Genomic DNA, 15,484 nt, shown 5'->3' with positions numbered 1-15,484 from the left:
CCATCTTAGTTTGAGTCCTTCTCCCCCCGCGTGCTCTGATCCAAAGGGTCTGAGCTCCCCAGTCAGGCCCCTGGGTTGGGATGGGGAAGGAGGAGATTCTAGCCTGACCTGGGTGTGCCTTCTAGGGGAAGCATGACTGAGGTGGAGCCTGTGCTGGACTTTGCATCCTCTGGGAGGACTGGCCGCAGGAACGCCCTCCCTGACATCCTGGGCTCGCCGGCCGGCGTCAGCCCCTCCGACCTGCCTCTGAAATTAGCTGAAATGTCTCTAAGCTCAGGTATGTACCAGACAGCAGGTCTGGCCCTGCCTGATGGACCCTGCCCTGTGTCCCCCAGGGAATCTGGTCCTGTGGCCACTGGAGACAGAGGGGAGATGTGCCCTGCAGAAGGGTCACACTGCCTAGGAGCATGGACTAGTGGTCACAGCAGGGAACTGACTCGTCACTTCCTCTCAGCACCTCTAATTCCCCATCTGGAACAATGGGGATTGTTATGTGTTATTATTCTGATAGGCATCTCTCTAGTGTGAGTATTGTTATTTATTGCTTGTGGTACCATAGTGCTTGGGAGCCCTAGTCACAGACCAGGCCACAAGACGCTAGGCGCTGTACAGATGCAGAACGGACATATGCTCCCTGTCCTAAAGAGCTGACATGCTGAGCAGCGCCATGGCATGCGGGTGCCCTGCCAAAGCACAGCCAGCCTTTGCCTAGCACGCTTCACCCTGCTCCAGCACGAGGGGAATCTTGCCTAATGGCTAGTTCCTTCGCGGCTGTGGTCACTATGACATGGCTGCCTTGAACAACACGTTTGGCATCCTTGGCAGTATCTGAATAAACCAAGGAGATGGTCCCTTCTGGGCAAGGGCTGAGGGCTGGGCGACCCGGGAGCTGGCCCGGGACAAGGATACTGCTGGAGTGCTGAGGCTGCCTATGGGCTGGGGGGCCACCCAGGGACAGGAGATTTGGAGGGAATGGGGCTGTTTGTGGGCAAAAATGCTGGGGGTGTGGTGCTGGCTGGGAATAGTGGGGCTGGCTGGGGGCTGGAGGGAATGGGTCTCGCTGGGGCTGGGAGTGAGGCTGCCTAGGGACTGCAGGGAATGGGGAGGACGGTGCTGTACCCGTTTGTGGACTGAGAATTGTGCTTTCCAGGGCTTTTCACTGCACTTGCCTCCATTGCTCTCTCCACAGACAGATCCCAAGAAATGCAGTCCCCCTCCACAGAGGTGCCCCCGCAGCAGCCCCAAAGCCCAGAGCTGAAGGATACGTCTTAACACCTCCCCTGGGATGCACTTCTGACCAGCAGGGAAAGGAGAGACTGTTGAGCATCCACCCAGCTCGACTGGTGGGGCCTGGAGTTTGCTGGGTTTTCCTTGGTGCTATGAAGCAAGAACATCTTGTGTTCCTTGGAGCGGGGGAGTAGAGGAACCTCCAAAGGGGAATAAGCAACCACACGTTTGGCAAAGCTGGGGAAAACCCCTGCAGGGAAACGTTTCTTTGCTGGCATTTAAGGACACGACTTAGGAACCAAGGGTGTTTGTTTGGGGATATTTTCTCATCTTCACACCCAAACAGCTGAGCGGTGCTGCCGCCCGCGATGTCTCCATGCTAGGATCGTGACGAGCAACCAAGGGTTGTTCTTAGCTGAGTACGTTTGTTCACTGTGATGTTCTGAGGCACAATTTCCCTGTCTTTTCTTTTGTGATAGATGATCCAGTATCCTTATTCAGGCCTTCTGAGAAGCCTGGGGCAAATGGCGCAGTGCGGGCCATAACACATTCTCCTCTCTGGCACCCAAAGGTGTAGCCCTTGTCTGGCAAACAGAAGTGAATCCCTTCCCAGGCTGGGTCCTGCTTATGCCGAGACCCAGTGTGACCCTTGCAACTTGCGGGATATAGGTACCTGGAGCCCTGGCTCCCTTTTAAGTTTCACCAAAGTCTCAAAGCAGCACCGGGGCGTAAGTGACGCCAATCCACGGAGCTTAGCCCCCCGGGCTTGCCTGGACCCCCCCCCCCAAGCAGCACCCCTGCCCCGGTTGTGGGCATACTGTGCACAGCTACCTCCCCCACGACTGGCTTTCAGGAGCCCCCAGCCATGGCTGCCACCTGAGGTAATCAGGAGCATCCAGCCCTCAGGATGAGAAACTGAGAAGGGCTGTCAGTGGGTTTCACAGCAAACCCCAGAGGGGGCCATCCTACACCACAGCAGAGAACCTCAGGCCTAGGATTTTGCTGCCTAAACACAGGCATTGTCTAACTGGCAGCACACTGCCCTCTGCAGGGAGATTGGTGTGTTACACAGGCCCAAATTCACATCCCTTACCAGCCAGGCGGTACAAGGCGCTACTCAGGTTTGTGGGGGATTTAATGTTTGCTTTTCACTACAGGCATAGAGGGACTCCCCCCATGCCTGGATCCTCCTTGCCCCCGAGAGGAGGAAAATATAAAGGAAACCTAATGGTTTGGCTCAGATATACTGTGGCACTTCAGCGAGTGCTGCCGTGGTCACACGGGGCAGGGTTCTGGATTGATAAACTCCCTCTTGCAATGGTCCCCTCCAGAGGGGAGCTCTAGGACAGAGAATCCTAGTTTCCTGCTCCACATGGCCTCTCTCTTACTGTTTCTGTTGTTTGTATTGCAGTGGTGCCTAGAAGCCCCTATCATGGGCCCAGGCCCCACTGGGCTGGGCACTGTGCAGACACAGCGGAGACACTCCCAGGCCTGAAGATTGGGTGTGCAATGGGCCGTGCCCCAGGCTGCATGAGGACTCATGCTGGCTTTTGCCCCAGCACTCACTGTGGCCACCTGGCTCATTGGAGGGAGACGAGCACTATGCATCCACCAGGACTCACTGCCACTGGCCTCGCGTCCAGCCTTGGGCACACAGGAGCCAGGAGATAGCCATAGGCATGGGAGGACTCTGCAATGATTCCCTCAAGGGAATTAGTTTAGATTCAGGCTTTCCCCTTCCACTTGTGTCCCTGGGCTCCCTAACTCCTCCCTAAAGTGGGCATCCAGTGCCTGTGCTGCCAGCCCCTCCACGGATGCCTCCAGCCATGGTCTCTGGTTTGGGTGCTCAGGGCACTAGAAAGGCCCTTTAGGATTTTGTTGTCCTTTCCCTGGGGGCTGGGCGCATTGCCTTCGCTGGCCTTTCACCAGGGCCAGCTCTAGCAATTTCGCCGCCCCAAGCACGGCAGCACGTCGCGGGGGGCGCTCTACCACTCACTCGCTGGTCCCGCGGCTCCGGTGGACCTCCCGCAGGCATGTCTGCGGATGGTCCGCTGGTCCCACGGCTCCGGTGGACCTCCCACAGGCGTGTCTGCGGATGGTCCGCTGGTCCCGCGGCTCCGGTGGAGCTGCCGCAGGTGTGTCTCCAGGAGGTCCACCGGAGCCGCGGGACCAGCGCACCGTCCACAGCCACACCTGCGGCAGCTCCGCTGGAGCCGCCTGCTGCCCTCCTAGCAACTGGCAGAGCGCCCCCCACGGCGTGCCACCCCACGCACGCGCTTGGCGTGCTGTGGCCTGGAGCTGGCCTTGCCTTTCACCTTCTGCCAGTGCAAAGGCCGAGGAGTCTGAGGCTGGCCCCAGTCTCTGAGAATGCAGAACTGCTGCCCAGGTTTCTTGTTGACCTCCTGGGCTACCAGACCCAGAAAACTGATGTGAAGGACACTCCTTCCTCATCTGTCACTTTTTCTAAGGCCAGGTTTCCAGCATGGTATTTCCTGCCCTGGCACTGGGAAGTTTCCTCTGGGAGAGGACTGAGTCATGCAGGGGCTCTGGTCTCCCAGCTGTGGAATCAGGGTAGAGCCCAGTGCCCAGGCAGGGCTGGGGTCATCATAATACAGCTGGGATGCAGAAACACATCAGTGTCACGAGGAACACGATGCTTCTAATAAACCTGGAAGGACTTTGTGCTGCACAGTAATACCGGCCCTTTGCCATTCTCCAGCACCTTCCATTGGAGGATCTCAAAGTCCTACACAAAAAGATCACATGCACCCAAAAATACAGCCCGACCCTGGTTACAGACGGGAATGAATATATCGCTGGTCCAAGATACTTGCTACACCCAGTGTTGGGCATTTAAAAAACAAAACCAAAAAACTACAGCTCCATTGATACATAGAACAACTCCTAAAGGCTTGACATAGACTTAAGAAAGTCATTTTTCACAAACTACCTAGGGGACAAACAGACATTTCCTGCCATTAAAAAAGCTGGTATTCTCAGCCTTCCAGGGTTATAAAGCCCTAATTTCTAATCATCCAAGGCCATTTTATCAGCTCTTTTAAAATCTCATCACTCCGATTACCATCTTGCTTCCCACCCCCATCTCCGCACACTTGAATTCCAATGTGTTTTGGTAGCTGCCATCTCAAGAACTACATGAGACAGAAACTGATGCTGCCTGGCCTCTTGAGTGGAAGCTTGGGAATCTCAGATTTCCAAGGGGATAAAGCATCAACCTCTAACTTGAAATATCAGCTGCTAAAATCACACTGGAATGACCGTTACAAACATGCTTTGTTGATGGGACCAATACAAATGGTTTCAGGACCAATCTGATTTTTCTAAGCACTGATCCTATGCTGAATTTGCAAAATATCCATCTGCTAAGATATTGCTGGAAGGTTTAGGCCTAGATTCTGAACTCAGTGACTACCAGGATAAATCTGGAGTAAATTCATTGCAGTGAATGGAGTTATTCCAATTTTACACCAGTGGAAATGAGACCAGACTCTGGCTCCCCATGGCTAAATAATGCTTGTAAAAGGATACTGGATTTAGCATCATTCCTAACACGTAAACAAGAGGTTTCCTGGATTTACTGTCTGTGTAATGTGTATGTGTGGGTGTGTGTCGGATGTGTATAGTGTGTGCATGCTGCTTCCTGGAGCGTCTGAGCACAGCTGGGAACAGAGCGAATGTGGAGATTGGTTTGTGGTGGACACTTGCGACCAGGGAGGAAGGTCTGAGGACTGGGATTTCCAAAGGGAAATTTCAGATGGGCAGATGCCCCCAGCGCCCAAACTGTCAGATCTCATTAGTTTCGACTTGGTTGCTGTCAGGAATTGAGATAGGGCGGGGACTGCAGTGAACATAGGGGTTCTTTTTTTAAGGGAGCAGCGTGCGTCTCTGGGAGAGACGCGAGCTCCTCCCACCTGGGGACTTGTGTGGGTAATAAATTGTGAGTATTTTCCTGTGAATCCCCATGCAGCGTGTGGTTGCTTTGGTCAGAGGGAGTATAGCCAAGGTGGGAGGGCCGTCCAGGAGAGAGCAGGGCTTCCCAAACAAAATCCCTCTCTCTCTGGTTTGCAAAGAGAGGGGCATAGGGAGCTGAACTTCATACAGGGTGTGTATGTTTGTGTAGGGGGAGGTGTTGCAAGCCGGGAGGATTGTGGGGTGAAGATCTCCAGGGTTAGCAGATGATCATCCGGGGTGGGGGTAAGGAAGTGATATTAGCGAGAGAAGCAGGTAGTTCGTTAGGGGAGAGCCATTCAAAAAGGGATTGGACATGTATATGGCTATCAAGAATAGCCAGAGTTCGCATAATTGGCAATGGAGAGTGTGGGGTGAGGACATGCTCTCAACGGCATTTCTCTGCATTTTTGTGACAATCTGAAAAGCCTGGTTTCCACTAGAACCAGGCCCACCAAGTAACAATTCGGTCAAGATACATGGGTGAGACAGTGATGTCACAGAGGCTTGGAGGAGGGGCAGCTTTCTCTGGTTTTCCCCTGAATCAATGGGGTTCTGACCAGAGTACAGGGCGAGGGTCCTGGCCATCATATGGGTGAGGGCTCAGGCCTCAGATTCCGAATGGGCAGGGCCAGCTCCAGGCACCAGCCGAGCAAGCTCGTGCTTGGGGCAGCAGATTCCAAGGGGCAGCATTTGCTGCTTTGGCTGCCCCCGCAGATTTTTTTTCTTTTTGGTTCGCTGCTCCAGCCACCCTGTAAGGGACAGCAACGCAGAGGAGGGGAGCGCCCTGCTGGGAGCGGTGCCAGGTCTGTAGCAAGCGCGGCAGGGCAGCCGGCATCCTTTCCTGCCCACCCACCGGAGCGGCGCGGAGCCCTCCTGGCAGGCAGCATGGATTGTTCATCCCCCAACCCTCCGACCCTTCATTGCTACGGCCGGCCTGCAGGTTTGTTTGTTCCACCCCTCTTCGCTGCTCCGGCCAGCCCACAGGTTTGTTTGTCGTCCCCCCACTTCGCTGCTCTGGCCGGTCTGCAGGTTTGTTTGTGTCCCCCCCTTAACTGCTCTGGCTGGCCCGCAGGTTGGTTTGTTCCTACCCTTCGCTGCTCCAGCCGGCCCACAGGTGTTTTTTTGCTTGGGGCGGCAAAAAAACCAGAGCTGGACCTGCGAATGGGACCCTGTGGTGGGGGACACACCTCTTGTGAGCGCCCCCTGTCGACTGTGAACCGCATCAGGTGGGTCTTTGGTGGCTCAGCCCTCCAGCTAAGTCACACAGTCAAATGCATGAACGAACCCCTTCCAAGGTCAAAGAATATCAGGGTTGGAAGGGACCTCAGGAGGTCATCTAGTCCAACCCCCTGCTCAAAGCAGGCCCAACACCCACTTGGGGGGAGGGATAACTGAGTAGTTTGAGTATTAGCCTGCTAAACCCAGGGTTGTGAGTTCAATCCTTGAGAGGGCCATTTGGGAAGTGGGGATTGGTCCTGCTTTGAGCAGGGGGTTGGACTAGATGATCTCCTGAGGTCCCTTCCAACCCTAATAATCTGTGATTCTGTAAATCATCCCAGCCAGGGCTTTGTCAAATCAGGCCCTAAAAACCTCTAAGGAAGGAGATTCCAACACCTTCCTAGGTAACCTATTCCAGTGCTTCACCACCCTCCTAGTGAAAAAGGTTTTCCTAATATCCAACCTAAACCTCCCCCACCACAACTTGAGACCATTGCTCCTTGTTCTGTCATCTGCCACCACTGAGAACAGTCTAGATCCATCCTCTTTGGAACCCCCTTTCAGGTAGTTGAAAGCAGCTATCAAATCCCCCCCCCTTTCTTCTCTTCTGCAGACTAGACAATCCCAGTTTGCTCAGACTCTCCTCATAAGTCATGTGCTCCAGCCCCTTAATCATTTTTGTTGCCCTCTGCCAAACTCTTTCCAATTTTTCCACATCCTTCTTGTAGTGTGGGGCCCAAAACTGGACACAGTACTCCAGATGAGGCCTCACCAATGTCGAATAGAGGGGAACGATCACGTCCCTCGATCTGCTGGCAATGCCCCTACTTATACAGCCCAAAATGCTGTTAGCCTTCTTGGCAACAAGGGCACACTGTTCACTCACATTCAGCTTCTCATGTACTGTAACCCCCAGTGTTGCCTAGCCATTTAGTCCCTAGTCTGTAGCGGTGCATGGGATTCTTCCATCCTAAGTGCAGGACTCTGCACTTGTCCTTGTTGAACCTCATCAGGTTTCTTTTGGCCCAATCCTCTAATTTGTCTAGGTCCCTCTGTATGCTATCCCTACCCTCCAGCGTATCTATCACTCCTCCCAGTTTAGTGTCATCTGCAAACTTGGCGAGGGTGCAGTCCACACCATCCTCCAGATCATTAATGAAGATATTGAACAAAACCAGCCCCAGGACCGACCCTTGGGGCACTCTGCTTGATACCGACTGCCAACTAGACATGGAGCCACTGATCCCGTCGAGCCCGATGATCTAGCCAGCTTTCTATCCACCTTATAGTCCATTCATCCAGCTGATACTTTAACTTGCTGGCAAGAATACTGTGGGACATTGTATCAAAAGCTTTGCTAAAGTCAAGGAATAACACATCAACTGCTTTCCCCTCATCCACAGACTCAGTTATCTCCTCATAGAAGGCAGTTAGGTAGGTCAGGCATGACTTGCCCTTGGTGAATCCATGCTGACTGTTCCTGATCACTTTCCTCTCCTCTAAGTGCTTCAGAATTGATTCCTTGAGGACCTGCTCCATGATTTTTCCAGGGACTGAGGTGAGGCTGACTGGCCTGTAGTTCCCCGGATCTTCCTTCTTCCCTTTTTTAAAGATGGGCACTACATTAGCCTTTTTCCAGTCATCCAGGAGTTTTCAAAGATAATGGCCAATGGCTCTGCAATCACATCCGCCAACTCCTTTAGCACCCTTGGATGCAGCGCATCCGGCCCCATGGACTTGTGCTCGTCCAGTTTTTCTAAATAGTCCTGAACCACTTCTTTCTCCACAGAGGGCTGGTCACCTCCTCCCCATGCTGTGCTGCCCAGTGCAGCAGTCTGGGAGCTGACCTTGTTCATGAAGACAGAGGCAAAAAAAGCATTGAGCACATTAGCTTTTTCCACATCCTCTGTCACTAGGTTGCCTCCCCCATTCAGTAAGGGGCCCACACTTCCCCTGACCTCCTTCTTGTTGCTAACTTACCTGTAGAAACCCTTCTTGTTACTCTTAACATCTCTTGCTAGCTGCAACTCCAAGTGTGATTTGGCCTTCCTGATTTCACTCCTGCATGTCTGAGCAATATTTTTATAGTCCTCCCTGGTCATTTGTCCAATCTTCCACTTCTTGTAAGCTTCTTTTTTGTGTTTAAGATCAGCAAGGATTTCACTGTTAAGCCAACCCGGTCGCCTGCCATATTTACTATTCTTTCTACACATCGGGATGGTTTGTTCCTACAGCCTCCCTAAGGATTCTTTAAAATACAGCCAGCTCTCCTGGACTCCTTTCCCCCTGATGTTATCCTCCCAGGGGATCCTGCCCATCAATTCCCTGAGGGAGTCAAAGTCTGCTTTTCTGAAGTCCAGGGTCCGTATTCTGCTGCTCTCCTTTCTTCCTTGTGTCAGGATCTTGAACTTGACCATCTCGTGGTCACTGCCTCCCAGGTTCCCATCTACTTTTGCTTCCCCTACTAATTCTTCTCTGTGAGCAGCGGGTCAAGAAGAGCTCTGCCCCTAGCTGGTTCCTCCAGCACTTGTACCAGGAAATTGTCCCCTACACTTTCCAAAAACTTCCTGGATTGTCTGTGCACCGCTGTATTGCTCTCCCAGCAGATATCAGGGTGATTAAAGTCTCCCATGAGAACCAGGGCCTGCGATCAAGTAACTTCCAGTCCAAGTGGGTCAGTCCCTGTGCCCTCAGTAATGTCTTCAGCTCTGGCTCTAGGCTCAGCCCTCAGCCCTTCTGGGCTACCTTTAAGTCCGTGTCTGCCCTGGTGTAGCACAGTGGCCCCAGGGCTTTCTTCTTGGAGACTCAATAAGCAGGGGCGACAGGTTTGTAGAAATTTTGGTGGTGCCCAGAATGCCCAGAGCCCACCCCCCAAACTCCACCCCCACCTGCCTAAGGCTCTGTGAGGGAGTTTGTGTGGGTGGAGGAGGTCTGGGGTGCAGGCCCTGGGCTGGGGCAGGGGATTGGGGTTCAGGCTCTGGGATGGAGTTTGGATGCCGGGTGCAGGCTCCGGGCTGGGGCAGGGGGTGGGGGTGCAGGAAGGGGTGGAGGTACAGGCTCTGGGCTTGGGCAGGGGGTGCAGGAGGGGTTGAGGGGTGCAGGCCCTGGGAGGGAGTTCGGGTGCAGGCTCTGGGCTGAGGTGGGGCTGCAGGCTCTGGGAGGTCATTTGAGGACGGGAGGCAGTGTGGAGGGAGGGGGTGCGGGCTCTGAGAGGGAGTTAGGGGCAGAAGGGGGTGTGTGGAAAAGGGGTGGGGGTGCAGGCTCTGGGAAGGAGTGGGGGGGTGGCCCTTATTGGCCGCAGGGGAACTTGGGGAGGGAGCAGCGCTCAAGGACACAGACCCAACTTACCCGGCCCAGGGGCTGCAAGGAGGGGCCGGCAGCCACGTGGAATGAGGAGACAGGAGCCGCTCAGCTCTGCTGTGTTGATGGTGGGGGGGGTGGGCCCGCAGCCATTTTAAATCACCTGGGGGACACGCAGGGCTGAGGGAGAGGCCCAGCCTCAACCAGTGCTGGAGCCAGACCCCGGGCCAGGAATATTCCTGGTGCTCAGGCACTATGGGACCATAGAACTCACTGCTTATGTCAGTAAGTCTGTGTCTTCACTCAGGCCTCAAACAGGCCTTATCTCCTTCTCAGGGCTTACACCACCCTGCCAGTGGCGGGACGTGAGCCCACCCACTACTCCAGCCCTGATACAGGGATCCTATAAAACACAGCCGCTTGCTGCTTTCTATAATAGTTGCTGCTGCTATACCCTGGTCTGCTTCCCCTGTAGCCCCTTCCTCTTCCCCCTTCCTTTAGGGCTGAAGTTCTCCTCTCCTTCCCCATGGAAGGACAATGTCACCAAAACCCTCTTCTGGCTGGTCCTTAGACCCCAGCAAGGCACACCTGCCCTGCTGCTCTGTCCCCTGCTCAGTCCCTGCAGCTCCTTTTAACTGAGCCTGCGGGGCTCTGATTGGCTGCTTCCCTGCAGCTTTCTAGGCAGGCCTGGAGGACCCACCTTTACTGCTCCTTTTCTGGGGGGTCTGTGGTAGGGCCCAGAACAGCCCATCACAGACCCAATCTGGTGGTGGCCTCCGAGCACACCTTCCGGGTCCGGCTGCCCCATCCCTTCTCCGAGGCCCCACCCTCTGCTCACTCCATCCCCCCCTCCCTCTGTCGGTTGCGTTCCCCACCCTCACTTCCTAGCTCATTTTCACCGGGCTGGGGCAGAAATTTGGGGTGCGGGGAGGGGGCTGAAGGCTCCAACTGGGGGTGCATGCTCTGGTGTGGGGCCAGGGATGAGGGATTTGTGGTGCAGGAGAGGGCTTTGGGTTGGGGCAGGGAGCTGCAGTGCGGAGGGGTGTGAGGTCTCTGACTGGGGACGCAGGTGCTGGGTTGGGGCTGGGGATGAGAGGTTTGGGGTGTAGGACGGTGCTCCAGGCTGGGACTGAGGAGTTTGGAGGGTGGGACGGGGCTGAGGGCTGGAGCACAGGGGGGTGAGAGCTCCGGCTGTGGGTGTGGGCTCTGGGGTGGGTCTGAGGATGAGGGGCTTGGGGTGCAGAAGGTTGCTCTGGGCTGAGATCAAGGGGTTCGGAGGGCAGGAGGGGGATGAAGGCTGGGGCGAGGGCTGGGATGTGGGTGGGGGTCAGGGGTGCAGGCTCTGAGCAGCACTTACCTCAAGCATCTCCTGGAAGCAGCAGCATGTCCTCCCTCTGGCTCCTATGCAGAGGCACGGCCAGACGGCTCTGTGTGCTGCCCTGTCCGCAGGCGCTGCCCCAGCAGCTCCCATTGGCCGTGGTTCCCAGCTGGGAGCTGGGGAAGCTAGAGCCCATCACATTTGCTACAGAACTGCAACTTGGAACAAATTGCGCATGTATTTTTAAATGTGGGTGATTTATTATGATTTTAAAGGACCCAGAGTTTTAATTTTTTAAGGACGTCTCCTGCTCTTATAACTAGGGCTGCAGTGATATCTTTTGCCCAACAGGTGGTGCACTAGTGTTAAAACTGTAAAGCCATCCCCTTGTGCAGGAGTCTGATCGGATGATTATTGTTCAATTCCATATTTCACGCTCCAGGATTTTTCAGGGCCTGATGTTCCCGGATGTGGGCTAATGCTGAGATCTGACAGGACTGCTGGGTCCGGTGCAAATCTGCTCAATTGCTCTGCACTGCAGTTGCCCCATTGGTGAGGTCAGATCGGATTGCAGGACGGGGCCTTAGCTTGGCTCTGTGCTTGTAATGCCCATGGCCAGCAGGCTCCGGTTGTATGAGAGGACTTTGTTTCCTGCCCTTCACTCACATACCACAGGTGAAGATGCAGCCATGCAGCCCTGTGCTGTGAGCCTATTAGTCATTGCAAGCAAAGCAGCGTTTGGCTGGGGCCGTAGCTGGAAGAGCTGCACAGAACAGCTGTGCTGTAACGCTGGCTGTCTTTCGTCCCCCCTCAGTCCAGGGGGGTGCAGAGGGGAGGTAAACCTCCCTCCTGGCTATTTATGGTAATTAACGATCTGTGTAACGCCACTGCTGGAGGAGTCACCCAGGAGGGCTGAATGTGGGGCCTCTGGGTCAAGCACGCGCTTCTACTAAAACATCAGGCTGCAGACCCACAAACCTCTGTATGTGATCTAGCCACTAGAGGATGTATTAACTTCTCCCTATCTCACTACCTAAGGGTTTTCTATAGCTTATTACTTACTATTTATTTGTAGCGTGATAGCCCCTAAAAGCCCCAGCCATGGGCCAGAACCCCATTGTGCTAGGAGTTGTACTAACACAGAACAAATCTGTTACCTAATTTTTCTTGTGTTTCCAGATGGTTACAGCATTTGCCTTCAATGAACATCTTCAGCTCCTGGGCAGGTTTTCTTTTTAAATGACCTGTTGAACAGCTGTCATGAACAGCCCCGGAGCTCTGGTGTGGGGCTCGGGATAAGGGATTTGGGGTGCGAGAGGGGACTCTGAGCTGGGGCTGAAGGGTTTGGAGTACGGGAGGGGGCTCCAGGCTGGAGCAGGGGGTTGGGGTCAGGGTGGGGAGGTCTAGATAGGGGGTCCGGGATCTGGTGTGGGGCCAGGGATGAGGGGTTTGGGGTATAGGAAGGTGCTCCAGGCTGGGACTGAGAAGTTCCAAGTGTGGCTCCTATGCAAAGGCATGGCCAGGTGGCTTTCCGCACTGCTCTGTCTGCAGGCACCGTCCCCGCAGCTCCCATTGGCTGGGAACCACAGCCAGTGGGAGCTGTGAAGCCAGTGCTTGGGGTAGGGGCAGCACGTGGAGCCCCCTGGCTGCCCCTATGCATAGGAGCTGAAACGGGGACATGCCGCTGCTTCTGGGAGCCGTGGAGAGACACAACAGATAGGGAGCCTGCCTTAGTCCTACTGTGCCGCCGACTGGACTGGTCGGCAGTGCTGACTGGAGCCACCAGGGTCCTTTTTCGACTGGGCCTTCCGGTCAAAAACTGGACACTTGGCAACCCTGGCCCCTCTGCAAAGCCATGTGAAGGGACTAAGGGCGATGGCGGGAGGGTCACTGTTCTGTTCTTAGATGCCAAACTCTGCTTCTAGCCTGACAGCTCCGTAAGCTGGGCTGGACTCAGGGTCGGGGGGGGAAGGAGCACTAGATGGGGCTGTGGGCAGTGACGGGGCCCGTGGTAATTACGTTCGCTGCGGTTTTCAACACCCCCTAATGGAGTAAATCAGGAGTTTCTGGAGTCCCCCAGGGGAGAATTGAGCCCTGTGTGTCTGACACTTTTATCCAAACCTTCCAGCTGAACATGGGGTGACAACAAGTAGGGCACAGCTCTGCTCCTGGTGGGGGGGAGGGGGTCACACTGGCACCAGGGCAGCTCCAGGGGACGACGACACTGGGACCTGCAGCTGAAGTCTCACAGGCCTGGCTCTGGACAGCACAACCTGGATCCCAGAGACCTGCAAGCTGGGCGCAGACGAAAGAGACATGCTGGACTCTCTCCCAGCTCTGCACCGGGATCAGGCTGGCTGTATGCCTCCTGCTATTATCTCTTGGCACTGGGTGCTGGGACCAGCAATTCTCCCAGCTGCTCGTAACACAGTGACAGGTTAGCATGCCCTGGGATTAGAGTGCACATGGGAGTGAGTTGGGGCAGCATCCTCCCCTGGCCACCATGGTACCCAGCTGGTCAAGGCTTTCGCCCGAAGGCTACTCCCCACCCCCAGACATGAATGCCATGCCCGAGCCGGCAGCTTATCTAGCACGTGAGGGACAGGTGAGTACAGGTATCGCACCCACCTCTATTAGTGCAAATGTTATAACCAGCAGGTGCATCTGCCCTGCAATCAGAGGTTTGGCCAGACATTCCCGAGCTGGCTCTGCTCTCACTAGCTCCATGGCACTAGCAGTGCAGGCATGGCAGCAGGGCGAGCCCTTCAAGTTCCAGGCAGGCGTGGACGGTCCGTGCTGCTCTCTGGTTCTGGAGTTAGACCAAAGCCAGCTCGGGTGTGTCCAGACATGCTGCAGCCGCACCCCTGACTGCAGGGCAGACCTACTGCATGGCCCCACTCCCACTCCTAGCTCCGTCCCACCCACGGATCTGTGCAGGGCGGGTCAGGCTCCCTCTGGCCTTGCTCTATCACCTGATCGCACTGGAACAAGAGCCCAGTGGAGAGGAGAGGTTGGGGATGGATTTTCCTGTGAGCTGGTGACACACGTGAGCTGGTATTTTAAACAGCTCCTACTCTGCTTTTCCCGAGCGCTGGGCCCTGCCAGCCGGCTGGCTCCTGGGGGGATGGATGGAGCAGTTTCCTAACAACACTCGCAACAGCAGCTGTGCCATGCCCAGGGGCCGATCAGTTAATCAGTGGGTCATCTCTGTGACCTGAGCAAAGCCAGCGGGTTAAAGGCTGCAGGGCGTGTCCCAGAGTGCTCGGGGCAAGGCTGAGGGAGCGCGCTGACTGGCTTGCCTTGGTGCTACCCCGTGGCAGTGAGCCCAACCCTTCCAAACATGGGGCCCTGCGGCTAGCCCCTTGGAAATCAGGAGCCTCCCTCGTAGGCTCTGAGATGCACATTTCGGAAGGACACCCCTAGGTCCTGTATGCACGGAGGTTGGGGACCAAGACTCCCAGACCCCTCTGGGCCTGGGCAAATACACATGCAGCACCCACAGGGCCTGCTACAGCCACCAGCCAGCTCCTGCCCCAGGAAACACCCAGTGAGCATCAGCAGCCCACCAGGATCCTCAGCATAGACATGCAGCACCCAGCCCCACCGAACAGAGAGGGCAGGGCCAGGAGAGACGGGGGAGAGCGGAGGGCTCCAGGCCAGCTCTCAGCACCCCTCCTCTCCCGTGCTCCCAGGGCAGGCTGCCATGGTCCTGTGCTGTTCCTCCGGCCCCCAGGCCTGTGGCTGGGCAGGCGGCAGGACGTCCTGGCGCTGCTGGGGGTAAGCGGAGAGGATTGGCGCACATGAGGCCAGTGATCTGTGGGTTCCTGACGTTCCCTGGTCGGCCGCTGCCTGTGCCTTGCCGGAGGGGCTGAGCTGGGACAAGGGCACTTTAATTGCTGCTGGAGCTGCTGTTCTGCCTAATCAGCTTGTTCCAGCCGCAGGCACCTGTTAAACAGTAACTCTGCTGGGGGAGCAGAGGGGAGCCATTTCCCCCCCTCCGCCCCGCCTGTGAACGGAGACTGCCTCAGCGGGGAGCCGTCCCCTCCCACCCCCACCAGGGCTTGTGAGCAGAGACCTCCCCAGCAGGGAACCATCCTGCCCCCCATCAGGGCCTGTGAGCAGAGACCTCCCCAGCAGGGAACCGTCCTGCCCCCCGTTAGGGCCTGTGAGCAGAGACCTCCCCAGCAGGGAACCGTCCTGCCCCCCGCCAGGGCCTGTTTGCAGAGACCTCCCCAGCAGGGAACCGTCCTGCCCCCCGCAGGGCCTGTGAGCAGAGACCTCCCCAGCAGGGAACCGTCCTGCCCCCCACCAAGGCCTGTTTGCAGAGACCTCCCCAGCAGGAAACCGTCCTAACCCCCTCCAGGGCCTGTGAGCAGAGACCTCCCCAGCAGGGAACCGTCCTGCCCCCCGCCAGGGCCTGTGAGCAGAGACCTCCCCAGCAGGGAACCG

General features: G+C 56.0%; 1 long non-coding RNA gene across 1 annotated transcript in view; it reads left to right on the top strand.

Annotated features, from left to right (window-relative positions):
* The window catches only part of LOC127039158 (uncharacterized), a 65,278-nt gene extending 62,048 nt beyond the window's left edge, over positions 1-3,230 (top strand). The window contains exons 3-4 of the long non-coding RNA XR_007770904.1: positions 126-277; positions 1,190-3,230. This is a non-coding gene — a long non-coding RNA (uncharacterized LOC127039158). The remainder of the gene's footprint in view (positions 1-125; positions 278-1,189) is intronic.
* The last annotated feature ends 12,254 nt before the right edge of the window (positions 3,231-15,484 follow it).

Source organism: Gopherus flavomarginatus, chromosome 22, assembly GCF_025201925.1.
Source record: "Gopherus flavomarginatus isolate rGopFla2 chromosome 22, rGopFla2.mat.asm, whole genome shotgun sequence".
Classification (NCBI taxonomy): Eukaryota; Metazoa; Chordata; order Testudines; family Testudinidae; genus Gopherus; species Gopherus flavomarginatus.
The sequence above is the reverse complement of the archived record's forward strand: the minus strand, read 5'-3'. Positions and strand labels throughout refer to the sequence as shown.